The sequence below is a fragment of the Siphateles boraxobius genome, unplaced genomic scaffold, assembly GCF_051911475.1.
Source record: "Siphateles boraxobius isolate OS27281-9 unplaced genomic scaffold, OSU_SipBor_1 13, whole genome shotgun sequence".
Classification (NCBI taxonomy): domain Eukaryota; kingdom Metazoa; phylum Chordata; class Actinopteri; order Cypriniformes; family Leuciscidae; genus Siphateles; species Siphateles boraxobius.
Window position 1 is genome coordinate 14,019,122 of NW_027508733.1, and position 15,394 is coordinate 14,034,515.

General features: G+C 43.0%; 1 protein-coding gene and 1 long non-coding RNA gene across 4 annotated transcripts in view; both read left to right on the forward strand.

Annotated features, from left to right (window-relative positions):
* Nucleotides 1-15,394, forward strand: part of LOC143735458 (SLAM family member 5-like) — a 220,643-nt gene that overhangs the window by 179,888 nt on the left and 25,361 nt on the right. The window lies entirely within an intron of this gene.
* Nucleotides 6,585-13,839, forward strand: LOC143735506 (uncharacterized). 2 transcript variants are annotated; one of them, XR_013203195.1, is made up of 4 exons: nt 6,585-6,633; nt 7,369-7,489; nt 12,832-12,947; nt 13,317-13,839. It is a non-coding gene; the product is annotated as an uncharacterized LOC143735506 (long non-coding RNA). The 2 variants fall into 2 exon arrangements; XR_013203196.1 differs by having other exon boundaries at nt 12,835-12,947.

Consider the following 15,394-nt stretch of genomic DNA (forward strand, 5'->3'; position numbering starts at 1 on the left):
CATGACCTTCCAGGTCGCAGATTTGGGTTGCTGGGCGCCAGCATGTCCAGAACAACAACTCAGTCAATCTATAATAATGCCAGTGGTTCCTTAACCTGTAACCAAGAAGACTAACACACACACCGACACACAGCTTTTCCAAGGTTGGATTTGGCCAGGCTCTCATTATAAACAGGAGAGTCCTCTCAAAACATCAAGATAATGCGTTCTTTCTCTCAAGGATAGCTAAACTTTAGTCTAACTGGAAAGAAAGGCTTTAACAAAGAAATGGCCCCTTAAACTATTGGCTTCAATGACCCCTATATGTTTTAACACATTGAAGACCTTTCTCAAACACAAAACAAGTCCCTATTTCATTTCTGGAAGCTGGGTTAAATAAGCAAGCACTGCATTCAGATATCAAATACAGACATTAAAGAATACATGAAAAGAACATTTCAGTAATCACACTGGTAACTTATATAAATAAAGTAAAATCTCCAGAGAAGTCATTCAACTCATTTGATATTTATGAAAAATATGAAAAATATTGATTAATACCTTAATTATAATCAATCATTACATATACATTGAAGCAGCAGTGGATTCCAATCCACCCCCTTCAGGACAGTAATCACAAAACTTAGCATGCTTTTACCTCAGTATTGGTAGTTTTAAAGTGATATTTGTTGTAAATGCATATTAACCACAACACTTAGCATGCTTTTAATGCTTAATAATGTAACATCCAATATTTGTAAGTTAAATCAGTACTTTTTCCTTTTTCCTTCAATTAGCTTCATTAGAGGGCCGGATTATTAAATCGAAAAGTTGAGGTGGGCCGGTGGGTTTAGCTTATTTATTGAAACATAATAGTATCAATAAGTAAGCTAAAGTAAACATAAAAGTATTGTATTTACTTGGAAATGTGGTACCCAACAGTATGCAGATTTAACAGACCATAATAAATAACTTATTTACTGCTATGTACAAATATATGAATTATACAATATTGTAGCTATTGGTAAGAATTATTTAATTAATAATTATTATAGGCTTAAATTAAAATATTCTGACAGTGAGACTTCGTAACCATATAAAACCATGCATGGCTACTCACTCACTCCCACTGTATAATAAATGCCTAAACAGGTAAAAACTATACACAAAATTAATTATTTATCTAGCCCCCTAATAAATCTAATTCAATATAAATGACTATAACATTGTATTCAATATAAATATTCCACATTTCTGCCCAAACTATGGTAAATTACTACAGTAGATAACATTCATGGTAAATGTTTGTAAGGCTGGTGATTAGGGATTTATAGTCTTCTAACTTCGTTCATGGCACAATGTTTCTGCTATTTACCTCATCAGTCGTGTTAGGAATGTTGAGGCTGTTTCATCCGATTTAAAAATAGTTAAAATCATTGAGTGATTTGTGGTTTGTAGCAGAGAATTGTGTCAGATTGAAACGCTTCTCACTGGATGTCGCAACGCTGTTTAATAATAGTGTCCGGGACAGGGAGTAAACGGAACTCCTTTAAGCTTGCGTTCCGTTATCCACTGGGCCGTGATGTGTAGTTCGAAGAAAACTAGTGAAACAACTGAAAACAGCGCTATTTGTTCTTACTGACCGAGAAACAGCTTCAGATGATTCAGTGACAGAACAGTCCGAACGAATCCGAATCGTTTCAGAGCGTTTTGCAAGCGCGTTTGGCCAATTCATGGAAAGGAAATAATCGAACCAATGATTAATTCACGAATGATTGATATCGCTGGTTCAGTCAACAGAAATATGGGACACACACATAATTGCTTAAACATTCGGACTGAAAACGTTTCTCAGGTCAGTCATGGTACACACACAGTGCGTATAGCTACAGCTGCAGGCGCCACTGTGGCCACGCCATATCTAACCAAATTTAGCCGCACTGCCAGGAAAAGAGGAGGAGGGAGGTTGGGGTGCCGTCGGGCCGGATGGAGATGATTGGCGGGCCGGACCTGGCCTGCGGGCCGCCAATTGAATAGCCCGGCTATATATTATACATAATGATATTTTATTTTCTCTTTTTTCAGCTGTTTCGGACTTAGTCAGCTCATTATTGTTTGAGGAGATTATGATTTCCATTACACGAGAGTAGATGTTAAACTTCATGCTGATTTGTACTCGGCTTTCACAAAGATAAGCACCAACTAAGACGTAGCTTTACAGTAACCTATACTTCTCCATCCATTTACGCTTCTTTCCAAATAGTAATGTGAATCTCCTTCTCTCTGGTGTTAATATTTGCGCGTCAGCACACACAACGGCTGCAACCACAGTGCGGTACCCTCATGACAACCGTCTGGATTGAGCAGAGTAGGGGACATCTCTAGGGACTTCAAGTGGGCACCTTCCGTCCTTAGTGTTTCGTCGACTAGCCCACGACACCTCAAGAGGGCTCGACAGTGACTCTGGCATCCCAGAGTCACCCCCCTCCGTCCCCCACTCAACTCAGCCCAGCTTACTGACCTTTACATCCCTCCTGCTGCTGAGGTTGTTCCTTTCCTCGTAGATCACATGTGACCTAACCACAATCTCTCAGCCTCTCCACAACCCGACCATACGCGCCAACCCATTTGACTAAGGCTGTCGAGCCCCACTGCGAACGTTAAAGCGGTCAGTGGCAACGGTTCCGTATGGCATACTACCGCAAAACACAATATCTGTCCAAACACCAATCCTCATTCACGCAAAATACACAGGAACGTAATAACTGTAATTACTATGCAAACTATACAAATAAACCAACAGACTCTTCAAATTTTCAAGAATTTTTCGAAACCGTAACATGGCGGCCTGTACACAGCCAGCCAGAATCTTTCCGTCTCAACCACAGCCGGTTGCTGCTCCTCTCTGCTGCTTCAGATAAGTTCTTTACTGTGCGACGCAACTCTGGGCCACTGAATCCGACGTCTCTAAGGAACCGGGTTGTGGATTGTGCCACAAATTCTCGACAACCCACTTCCACTGGATAAACCCGGACTCTCCATCCTCGCTGTTCTGCTTCAGTGGCCATCTGAGCATACCGCAGTTTCTTCCTCTCATATGCCTCATCTACAGCATCCTCCCATGGCACTGTTAACTCTATCAGTTGAACAATGTGTGCTGATCCAGACCACAAAACAATATCTGGTCGGAGGTTAGTGGTGGCAATCTCAGGTGGAAAAATAAGCCGTTGATCAAGATCAGCCAGCATTTTCCAGTCCCTAGCAGCTTCCAGTTGTCCTGGGCGAGAATTGGTTTTAACACCTTTCTTAGTGGTTGCTCGCCTGGGCAGAGGAATATTGTTTTCTGTGTGTAATGTTTTGCCAGAACAGGTGGCAACTTATTGGTCATGTTATGCTTATCTTCCAATGCTAAAGCCAAACATCGGAGTACTTGGTCATGGCGCCAAGTAAACCGACCTTGGCTAAGAGCCACCTTACATTCTGTCAAAATGTGCCTTAATGTGCCAGGTGATGAACACAAAGGACAGGAGGGATCCTCTCCTACCCAGAGGTTTAGGTTCTGTGGTGATGGGAGAACATCATATGTTGACCTGATAAGGAAACTGATCCTAATCTCTTCCATTGACCAAAGGTCTTGCCAGCCCATCTTGTGTTGTTCCACACTCTCCCATCTCATCCACTCTCCCTGCTTGGCTTGGGAAATGGCCTTTATACACCTCATCCTCTCCTCGTGCTTTTGCACCTCGTTGACTACGAGTTTCCTCCTTTGAGCTGGGGCTGCCTTGTGCCATTTAGGAGGAGCTAAACTGAGCCCAAAACCCCCTCTTCCATGCTGTACCTGCCCCACGATATCACCAATTTGAAGGGCAGTCTTTGCCTCTTCCACAGATTTCTTTGCTGACCACTTTCTACCAGTTTTTAACACAGGTGCTGCCTCCCTTACACATTTGTCGCGTGACTCTACTAAGGTCATTTCCAGTCTGACCTTGGCACACTTAAACTCCTCGGTTAAAGCAGAGACTGGCAGCTGCAATATTCCTTTACTATAAAGTCCCACTCTGCTGAGGCAGCGTGGAACTCCCACCCATTTCCTGATATATGAACTTATTACTGTTGTCAAAGAAACCTTGTACACAGTCAGAGGCCGCAGCAACCTAGGCAGTAGACCAAACTGAAAGCACCAGAGTTTTAGTTTCCCTGGTAGGGCGCAGCTGTTTATGCTCTTCAACCCTTCCACTGCTTGTCGTCTAACTTCTCCCACTCGAACTGTGTCCTTTAGATTCCCATCGTACCATCTCCCAAGACTCTTCACTGGCTTCTCAGAAACTGTTGGTATTGCCTCACCATTAATGAAGAATGTTCTATCTACCACTTTGCCTTTAATTATCGAGATGCTCCTTGATTTAGAAGGCTTAAATTGCATTTGTGCCCAATCACTGTTATCGGTTAACTTCCCCAATAACCGATTAGTGCAGGCTACTGTTGTAGTGACGGTTGTCATGTCATCCCTGTATGCTCTGATTGGTGGTAGTCGCATCCCAGAAGCCAAGCGCTCTCCTCCTACTACCCATTTTGATGCCCTAATGATTACTTCCATTTCCATGGTAAAAGCCAGTGGAGAAATTGTGCATCCTGCCATTATTCCAACCTCTAAGCATTGCCATGTAGTGCTGAATTCTGGAGTTGAGAAACTAAATTGCAAATCTCCAAAATAGGCTTTCACTAAATTTGTTATCGACATCGGTACCCTGAAAAAATCCAATGCTGCCCAAAGAAGCTCATGTGGCACTGAACCATATGCATTAGCCAAATCCAGGAATGTCACATGGAGCTCTTTCCTCTCCTTTTTAGCTGATTGAATTCGTTGCCAGATAACATTGATGTGTTCTAAGCATCCTGAGAACCCTGGAATGCCCGCTTTTTTAACTGAAGTGTCAATGAAGCCATTCTTTAATAGGTAGGTTGACAATCTCTGAGCAATAATACTGAAGAAAATCTTACCTTCGACGTTTAATAGTGAAATAGGACAAAACTGACTAATGCTTATAGCATCTTTTTCTTTAGGTATAAAGACTCCACCTGCTCGGCGCCATGCTCTAGGTGCAACCTGCTTTTCCCATGCCACTTTTATCAATTTCCACAGAATTCGTAGAGCTCCTGAAGCACTCTTGTACACTCTGTACGGAACTCCATTAGGCCCTGGAGATGATGAAGCCCTTGCCTTTCTCAGCCTGCTCTATCTCTTTCCACTTAGGTGCACAGACCTCCATTTGATATTCTGGTGGATTGATAGGTGGGATGTCTGACGGAATTGACATAGGCTCATGCCTTTTTGCATCTGTATGCGTTTCCTCCAAATATCTCTCTAGCTCAACCCTAGATGCTTTTAAAGTCACATTCTTCTCACTGGTGAATAACTTCTTTACGAATTTGAATGGGTCATTATAGAAATCAGCCCTCGCACGCTCCTTCTTTTTGTAGCGTTTCCGTAGGCGCTCAGCTCTGCGTAATGTTGCAAGCTTATCTTTTATGGCCCTTTGTAAGAGATTGAGTCACTCCTTCTGACCTTGTTCTGCTCTTTTCCATTGCTTCCTCAGCTGCCTCCTTTCTCTAACTAACCCTTCAATTTTCTGCTGCCGTCTAGACATTCCAGGAGTAGTTTGTACTTTTTCCTTCCTTTTTTACACACCAAACCTCTCACTTCAATATGCGTAAATGATTTCCCCAAATTTATCCAGCTTATTTTCAACTGTACCAGTTAATCTTTCCAATGGAAAGCATAGATCTGTGTTTACCGTGCCCCATGCAGTTTTCTCAAAAGCTCTTGGCCATCTAACTCCAGGCCTATGCCCGTTGAGGTTCTTTTCTCTCTTATGCTGGTTAGTCTGACCGGGTTCACAAGAATCAATGTGTTCATCACTAACCATGAAAACCCTCCTCTCCTCTATGATAGGGGTGCTGATATCCTGCGAACTTTGGTTTGCTTCCTGTCGCTGGATTTCATTCGACTGACTTGACAGACTTCGTAAGAAGTACTGATCAATGCGAGGCCCTTGTCCCTTCTCCCTCAAGCATTTCATGTTCCCTTGATGAATCTTCAAACCCCTGACGTTGTCGCCTTGCTCCAGCCACAGACACAAGCTTGGAGTTCAATGACTTTGCTAACTGCAGAACCTGAACTAGTCTTTTGTGAAGTACTCTCCATACTCATAGGGGTGTAATACCCTCTAGGGGTATTTTCCTCTCTAATTTCACAGAAGCCTTGGACGGGTGTCTCCAGCATCCTGTAAACACGGAGCTGGATACTGCCGAAAAGGGTAGCTAACCCTTACCAGCTCCTGTCAGCTGTCTCTCCAGGCTGTCGCAAGGTCTTTCCCTTGTTGCCAGCAGCACTATTCACCGCAGTCACTGGACGTATCCAGATCTTCACGATTTCCATTACACGAGAGTAGATGTTAAACTTCATGCTGATTTTACTCGGCTTTCGCCAAGATAAGCACCAACAAAGACGTAGCTTTACAGTAACCTATACTTTTCCATCCATTTACGCTTCTTTCCAAATAGTAATGTGAATCTCCTTCTAATGTGAATCTCCTTCTCCTTCTAGAAGTAAACCGAGGAGACGGACAGCTGCAAAGGCAAATATTCACAATGGTATGTATGTGTTGGTTTTAACCCTAAATCAAACATTTTATAAAAGCATTTCTTGTTTCTTAAACCTTTTCTTACAAAAGCCATAGCCCAATCAGTACGGACATAGTTCATAATTCACATGATTTAACAAGTTGTCAAATTCGTAGGATACTCGTCCATATTTATATAGTATACTCGTACATAATCCTGCAGCTTTTACTCCTACTGCTGTCATTGGCTACTGCCTCAATTCCTGTACATATGTATTGCGATATTTGTAATTCAGTTGCGCCCCTTCTTGGAAAGTAGTCGGATGTCCCACACACTGTCAGAAAGTTGAGATTAATTGCATTGTATTATTACAAATTGGTCCCTGTCTGTTCATTTTCCAATGATACAGGATTTATCTTCACACCTCATAACTTACCTCTGTTTGCAAGAGTGGAAATGCTAATCTGACTGTCACATGACATCATATATTCGATTATTTTGTAGTAATCAGATCAGTTACACTGCTGATAACAGTCCCGTTTGCATGTAAATCATGTTATTTTTAAAAGAGTTAACATGATTATTGCTTGCTATTGAAGACATACTTTTATTCATAGAAATGTCCACATATCAGTGAATTTATTAAATAAAAATGCTTTTAACATTTAAATATGCAATAATTTTTCAGAAATAAATCCTACAGTTATATATAAATGGACTACTTGCAAATAATGTATTACAATTACATTCCTTTCTGTTTTGCAGGAATACTTAGCTCTTTTTTTAAAGCTCTACAACATCAATCTCAACAGCACTTTTAATAGCCAAACCTCACAAGAGCTACTAGTGAATCGCAGGAAATCTTCCCGTGATCAGCCCTTCCCAGGTATAGTTTCTACAATATTTCAATCAGTATTTACTCATCAAATGCACTCTCCTGAAACGTATGGTAAATTAACTTATTTATAACTGTCTTAATTGATATGTTTCAAGAACAATAGTAATTGCACATAGAGTAAGAAGACTTTCTTGTTCCCTTTCAAGGGAACTCGAGCTGCGTTGAGACGCGGTGAGAACGCTCTGCGTGATTGCGTCGTGAAGCACGTGTATAATCAGTCCAATGGAAGAGCGAGACGTCATAGGCGGTGACGTCATAGACCAGGAAGCTATAAAACACACCAGAAAACAGACCGCGACAGCTTCTGTTGCCTTCAGCAAGCGATCTGTGTATTCTGTCCTTGTCATATTTATTGTTGTCTGTCAAGTTGCAATATATATATATATATATTATGGCAAAAGAGAGCAAGCAGCTTTTGTGTTGTTCCCTGCCCACGTTATAGCACGGGTGGGGACACACACATCAGCTTTTTGTTACTATTTGGGAGTGGAGCATGCCACAGTCAATTCTCGAGGGGGCTGACTGTGAGCATTGCGAGAAACTGTCCGTGAGGACGCTCCGCTCCCGCCGGGCGTTCTTCGAGGAGGACGGTTCGGTTCGCGCTCCCCGCGCGGGTCCCGCTGTTGCCGATGCACGGCGGCGACTCGCATTTTGGGGTTCGCAAACGGATCTGACAGCGGGGGTTGGAACGGGCTCCGCCCTATCTCAGCTTTCACCTGCCAGATCCAATGCTGGCGATTTCCAGTTCCGAGGAATTGGTATCGTTAGTGTTTTGTTTAGAAAAAGAGAACAAAACAAATAAAGATATTAAGAAAAGGCAGATGTTTGAGTTTTCAATAAATGAATAAATAAGTCAGCTCATAACTCTGTTGAATAAAGAGGAGCTTTAAAAGGAGGTTTATCTAGTGCTGTTGCTAGTTAAATATTTTCTGGCCAGCTGAACTTTATGAGAGTGAAAATAAGGAGTTTATTAGATGAAATAAATCTAAAAACAGAAAAACTCTGTATCTCAGCCTCCTTGTCGGGGACTGCCGTTTTTCCCTATCTCCACACCACACTGAGGTGTCAAGATCGTGGAATAAGTCGGTTTCTATTTTATGTGTTTAATGCCCTACGTCTAACTATAGTAATGCTATGGGTATTAAGTATCATGGTATGACAGTGCCTCGGGTTAAAGAGACGCTTGCTAGCTTTCTCTCTCCCGAGTCGGCGTCATAATTTTTAATCCCGACGTTACCCACCAGCCATCTAAATAAAAAATTTTATTAGGCAACGCTGCTGGGTAAATTATAAAGACATGGATGAATGTGAGGTTGTCAGCACTGACGCTATTCGAGAATTGCGTCGTGAAAAAACAGATAAACTATACTGGGGAGGGACGGTTTCGAGAAATCGTTTCTCCTCTGCGTCCTCTGGGTGGCGACTCTCTGAGGAGGGTCGCACACGGCCAGTTCGGTTGTTTTCCTGCTGGTGGCCACGGACTGATATATATATATATATATATATATATATATATATATATATATATATATATATACGTTTTTCTGATTTAAAAGTAAAGAAAAATAAGATAAAATTATATCTGTTCTTCTGGATGCTCCGCTTTCAAAAAACTAAGAATAAACCGTTCAGCGGCGTTCCAGAGGTTTCTTCCTCACCAATCTATGTTCCTGAGACTGCTGGGCGGAGCATTCTCAGTCTACTAAGCTCCTCGCAGCACAGCGAGCATCGCCATTTGGGTCCTCCACAATCAAAGGGGACTTGGGTGGCGGTAGCAGTCTAGCCAGTTAGAGATATGCAAGATCTGAGGACTATTTTATCTCTAAAAAAGCTTGGACAATAGGAAGCCCTGATGCCGAGGCTATCAGGCTTCTAAAGGGTGGTCCCCTCCGGGGTAGGGATGGTTTTTGAGAAAATCGTTTCTCCTCGGCGCCCTCTGGGGTGCGACTCTCTGAGGAGGGTCGCAGCGCTGCCAGTTCGGTTTTCCTGCCGGTTTGCCGTTCAGGACACCAAGGTGTCAGTGTCCCCAAACGATCCTCCGAGGGGGGTCGTAGAGCAGTCAGTTCGGTTTCCCTGCCGGTTCGCCGTTTCAGGGTGTCGAGGTGCCTGCTTTTTCCAATGATCCTCCGAGGAGGGTCATTGGAACTAACTTATTTAAAGGGAGGCAAGATCTGAGGACTGTCATCTCTAATAAAGCTTCTGAGGGCTCCTCCGGGGCAGGGACGGTTTTGAGAAATCGTTTCTCCTCGGCGCCCTCTGGGGTGCGACTCTCTGAGGAGGGTCGCAGCGCTGCCAGTTCGGTTGTTCCCTGCCGGTTCGCCGTTCAGGGCACCGAAGTGTCAGCGTCCCCATACGATCCTCCGAGGAGGGTCGTAGAACGGTCAGTTCGGTTGTTCCCTGCCGGTTCGCCGCTTCAGGGCACCGTACTGACTGTTCAGCCAAATCCAGAGGCCAGTCTTGAGAGACTGGTTCCCCTAGTAGAATTTCTGGCAGCGTGGAAACTACTGCCACATATTTCTTGGTGGGTCCTGCACACTATAGAAAAGGGTTCAGAATTCGGTTCTTGTCCGCCCAGATTTCTAGGGGTCCTCCCCACTGTGGTGGACCCCGAGCAGGCTTTGGTTATGGAGCAGGAAGTACTGACACTTCTGCAAAAGGAGCTGTAGAAGGGGTTCCTCCTCCCGGCAGACAGTCAGGGTTTTACTGCCATTACTTCATTGTTCCGAAAGAGGATGAGGGGTTGCGTCCTACTCTAGACCTGCGTCAATTAAACAGCATATTATGCTTACGCTAAATATGATTGTGTCACAGATTCAGTCCGAGGACTGGTTTGTCACAATAGACTTAAAGGACGCTTACTTATCTATCCATCCTCATCACAGGAGGTTCCTGAGGTTTGCTTTCAGGGGCGAAGCATACCAGGTTCTTCCATTCGGCCTAGGTTATCACCCCACACCTTTTACAATATGCGTGGATGCAGCTCTGGCTCCTCTGAGATTCCAGGGCATTCGCGTATTAAATTATATCGACGATTGGTTGTTTTTTAGCTCAGTCCGAGCTTTTGGCAGTTCAACATCGAGATGTCGTTCTGTCCCACATAAGGAGGTTGGGGTTGCGGCTCAACACCAAAAAGAGTGTACTCCTCCCAGCTCAGAGGACCACTTTCTAGGTGTATTATGGGATTCGACAACAATGCAAGCACGTCTGTCTCCTGCACGTATTTCTGCGATTCTCACAGCCGTAAAGAATGTAAAACTAGGTCAGTCACTCACTGCAAACAGTCTCTGAGACTGTTGGGGCTCATGGTAGTTGCGTCTAACGTAGTTACTTTGGCCTTCTGTACATGAGACCCCTGCAGTGGTGGCTCGGGACCAAGGGGTTTTCTCCGAGGGGAAATCCGTTTTCGCATGATCAAGGTCACGCGGCTATGCCTTCGTGCCTCGGTCATGTGGAAGAAGCCTTGGTTTCTCGCCCAGGGCCCAGTGCTGGGTGCTTCTTGTCGACGCGTCACGCTATCGACGGATGCTTCCCTCACAGGATGGGGGGCGGTCATGAGTGGCCGCTCGGTGAACGGTCTTTGGCTGGGGCTCATGGCAGTTGCGTCCAACGTAGTTTCTTTTGGCCTTCTGTACATGAGACCCCTGCAGTGGTGGCTCGGGACCAAGGGGTTTTCTCCGAGGGGAAATCCGTTTTCGCATGATCAAGGTCACGCGGCTATGCCTTCGTGCCTCGGTCATGTGGAAGAACCTTGGTTCCTCGCCCAGGCCCAGTGTTGGGGGCTTCTTGTCGACGCATAATGCTATCGACAGATGTTTCCCTCACAAGTCGGGGGAAATCATGAGTGGTTGGTCGGCGAAGGGTCCGGACAACACACTGATGGTCTCGTATATCAGAGCAGATATCCTGTTGAGGCAGGGGCTGTGGCCCGGGGAATGGAGACTTCACCCCGAGGTGGTGGAGCTTCTTAGGGAGAACTTCGGTCAAACTACAAGTCGACCTTTCGCATCGCTTGTACAATGCATTGCCCTTGTGTTTCTCCCTCACACATCCAGCTCCGCTTGGACTGGATGTAATGTAATAGGTGTGGTTGCCACTACACCTATACGCTTTTCCCGATATCTTTGCTCCTGGGAGCTCTGGAGTTGTGGATACTGTGGGCTCGGCCTCTGAGGGGGCTCATAGATTCAGGTTTCTCGACCGAGGTCGTGGAGACCATACTCCAGTCTAGAGCTCCCTCCACGAGAAGACTAATATGCTGTTCTCTGCCTGGTGCAGAGAACGCCTTCTGAATCTCGTTTCTGCCCTTTTGGTACAGTACTTGATTTCTGTAATGAATGTTTCTTTGCTGGGCTATCTCTGAGGAGAGATCCTTAATTTCGTCTTCTCCGTGGTAAATGAGGCTGAGACCTGCACGTACTTGGATTTGCACCTGGTTGGTGGTAGTATTTCTTCACCCCAGATCGGGTTGTATTTCTAGGTCCCTACTAAATGTGCGGGTCATTTGTGCTCCAGGCCTTCTGTCCTCCACCTTTAATACCCCAGATCAGGAAAATCTTAAATCTGTTATGCCCTTTCCGGGCTTTGGATGCTTAGGTCCACAGAGCTGCTCAGTGGCGTTTATCAGAACAATTATTTGTCTGCTTCGGGTAACCTAAGATAGGTTGCCCTGCATCTAAACAGATAATGAGCAAGTGGGTAGTTGAGGCTATCTCACTTGCTTATGAAGCGGCCGGACAGCGTTCACCTGTGGCTGTTCAGGCCCATTCTACTAGGAGTATGGCTGCCTCTAGGCTTTAATTTCGGGTCTTTCCCTTCAGGATATTTGTAATGCGGCAGGCTGGTCCTCACCTCATACATTTGTCAGATTTTATGACCTACACCTCTCCACTCCCGGGGCTAGGTTGCTTGCTTCTAGTGTGCGCAAGGACTTCACACAGAACGGGCATTTGTCTTATGGCGTAGTGGGTATGGGGTTCCCACCGCGTCTCAACGCAGCTCGAGTTCCCTTGAAAGGGAACGTCTCAGGTTACGTATGTAACCCTGGTTCCCTGAGAGGGAACGAGACGCTGCGTTCTCCCGCCATACTTCCTGCATGCCCTGATCGACTTGCTTCAGGCTTTTTCAGAAGCTGTCGCGGTCTGTTTTCTGGTGTGCTTTATAGCTTCCTGGTCTATGACGTCACCGCCTATGACGTCTCGCTCTTCCATTGAACTGATTATACACGTGCTTCACGACGCAATCACGCAGAGCGTTCCCACCATGTCTCAACGCAGCGTCTCATTCCCTCTCAGGGAACCAGGGTTACATACGTAACCTGAGACGTTTTACAGCAGAGAAGGAAGACCAGTCCTTATTTTGTGGCAAGCTAATCAAAAAGTCCTTTGTTTCGGGTGAGGAAGGAACATCCGGTGCCCAAAGAAGACAGAAAAGGTGCGCGAGTCCATTGGTATGTCTTGTATTGAAACAATGCTGTAATATTTGATGTTGACAATTTTACATTGTACAGGTTATGACTTGGTTTTTGACCAAGTGAAGCTCTTGAAAGAAGCTCTTGTTGTCTTGAAAGAAATCAAGCATCACTTGCTTCAATAGGATCACTACTGATATGGGTAAATATATATATATATATATATATATATATATATATATATATATATCGGACAATCGGCAGCTGGGTTAAAGGTTGGAGCTAAGTCTGCAGGACAGTGGACGCGGAGGGCCAGAGTTGCCCATCACTGCTTTAAATAACACACAACACAAGCTGACCTGACTGTTCATTAAACAACTTCATTTGAATTGTTTGTTTTACTTTCAGACCAGGACTGGAGAACGTCTGACGATGGGATGTTGAGACTTCTTTCTCTGAGAAAAAGCTACACCACATCAGTGATCACATCTTCTGTTCATCAGTTGTACTGTAGGGTACAACTGAACAAACTGTTTAGATGAGGAAGAAGAACATGAACACGATAGAGACATGTACAGGGAAGAGCAAGAAACCAGTTTAGCTGTGATAATGAATCATTATTTTCCAACACAATATTAAAATATGTTTTCTGTATCATTGGTGACTGAATATATATATCTGGCACTCATTATGTGGCATTAGCAGCTGTGAATGGATTAATGTAATGTTAATGTATTTTTAAAGACACATTTTTAATTATCTTGAATCTAGTTTGTCCTTACGCTATACTTTATCAACTTTATGCTGTGTCCTCAAATATAGTGTTGTTTAATATTTGAAGACACATTTTTATTTATCTTGAATCTCATTTGTCTGTATGCTACTTTATCAACTTTATGCTGTGTCCTCCAATAAAGTGTTGTTAAATAAAGTATCGTGAATATTGTTTATTGAAAGGGGTGTTTAGTACAGTAAATAGAATTTTATTTGAGACATTTTAGTTTCTTATTTCTTTAGTTCATAATTTAAAAATAACTACATATCATTAATTAACATGATTATTTTACATAGGACATACAAATTTAGATCTGGTTAAGGATATTTGTGACAACAATGCAACAAAAGTTTCCCATACTTGCATGCATACCAGTTTTCAATGAAATAAAGGTAAGTGAATAACAAGAGGCTGCAGTGGGCTAGTTTGCTATAAACACTTCAAGTATAATTGAAGATGATTCATGTTGATCATGTTTTTGTTGTTTTACTGAATGCTGCATTATCCTTGTGTAATAGTAATAGTGTGTGTAGATCTGTGTAGATTGTACTACTCTTACACTCCCAGGGGCCCAACAATGGCCCCCAGAAGAGCAAAAAAACATGCTCTTCTGGGTACATTTCAAATGGCTGTAACTCAAAGTCCAGTTAGTGTATCAAAGAGGAAATAGGCAGGACAACTGCTTGTGCTATGTTTACCAAATAATGCTGGGCACAGTTTACAGACATGGAAAGCTGGCATAAAGGTTATTTTTAAAGTGCTCACAGTAAAATATCAATATATTTCCCGTCCCTCATATATTTCATTAATGTTTGCACAATGAACAAATTTATATATCCATTTGTCCATTAAAGATATTATTTATTTAACATTTATTGTTTCATTACTAGTGGTCGACCGATATATCGCCACGGCCGATATATCGGCCGATATTTGGCTTTTTAAAAATTTGGACAAAAATTTGGACAAAAATTTGCACATTACTGAGTGCCCTGTTACAGTGTTCACTTCCTTTTTATTCACATATTCGTATATTTTTAAACAATTACTTTATTTGTGAAAAATACTGTAATAGGATTGCAGATTCAAGAAGTTGCCATCTAAAGTATAGGGCCTAAGCATGTTTATTTTAAATATTTTTAAATATTTATTAAAGTTATCTAATTTACTAAATATTGATTTATATAAATATAAAGTGTGTGTATATATATATATATATATATATATATATATATTTATATATATTATATATATATGTGTGTGTGTGTATATGTATATATGTTTGATATATAAATATCGGCTTTATATCGGCCATCGGCCACCCTGCTCTCTAAGATATCGGCATCGGCCATCAAAAAACCCATATCGGTCGACCACTATTCATTACTAAACGTTTTAAACTACATTACTCACATATCTCTGTCATCATATCAATGGAACAGGAAACATGGTGCTGTAGTTCAACAAAATGAGCAGACATGCTTAGGGTTAGGGTTGGGATCTCGGTAAAGGAGTAATTTCTCACAACATAGTTATTAATGTATAACTAACCTAATAATACCATCAAAACATACTTTGTAACATGAAGCACCGTTTTATATGGGTAAACGAAAGTCCAATCGCAGCGAGTTCTGCGATAAAGTCACAGCCAATAACAACCCAGCTGAACAGATGCGTCAACCCTTACTTGTCCATTTATGGTAAATGATGA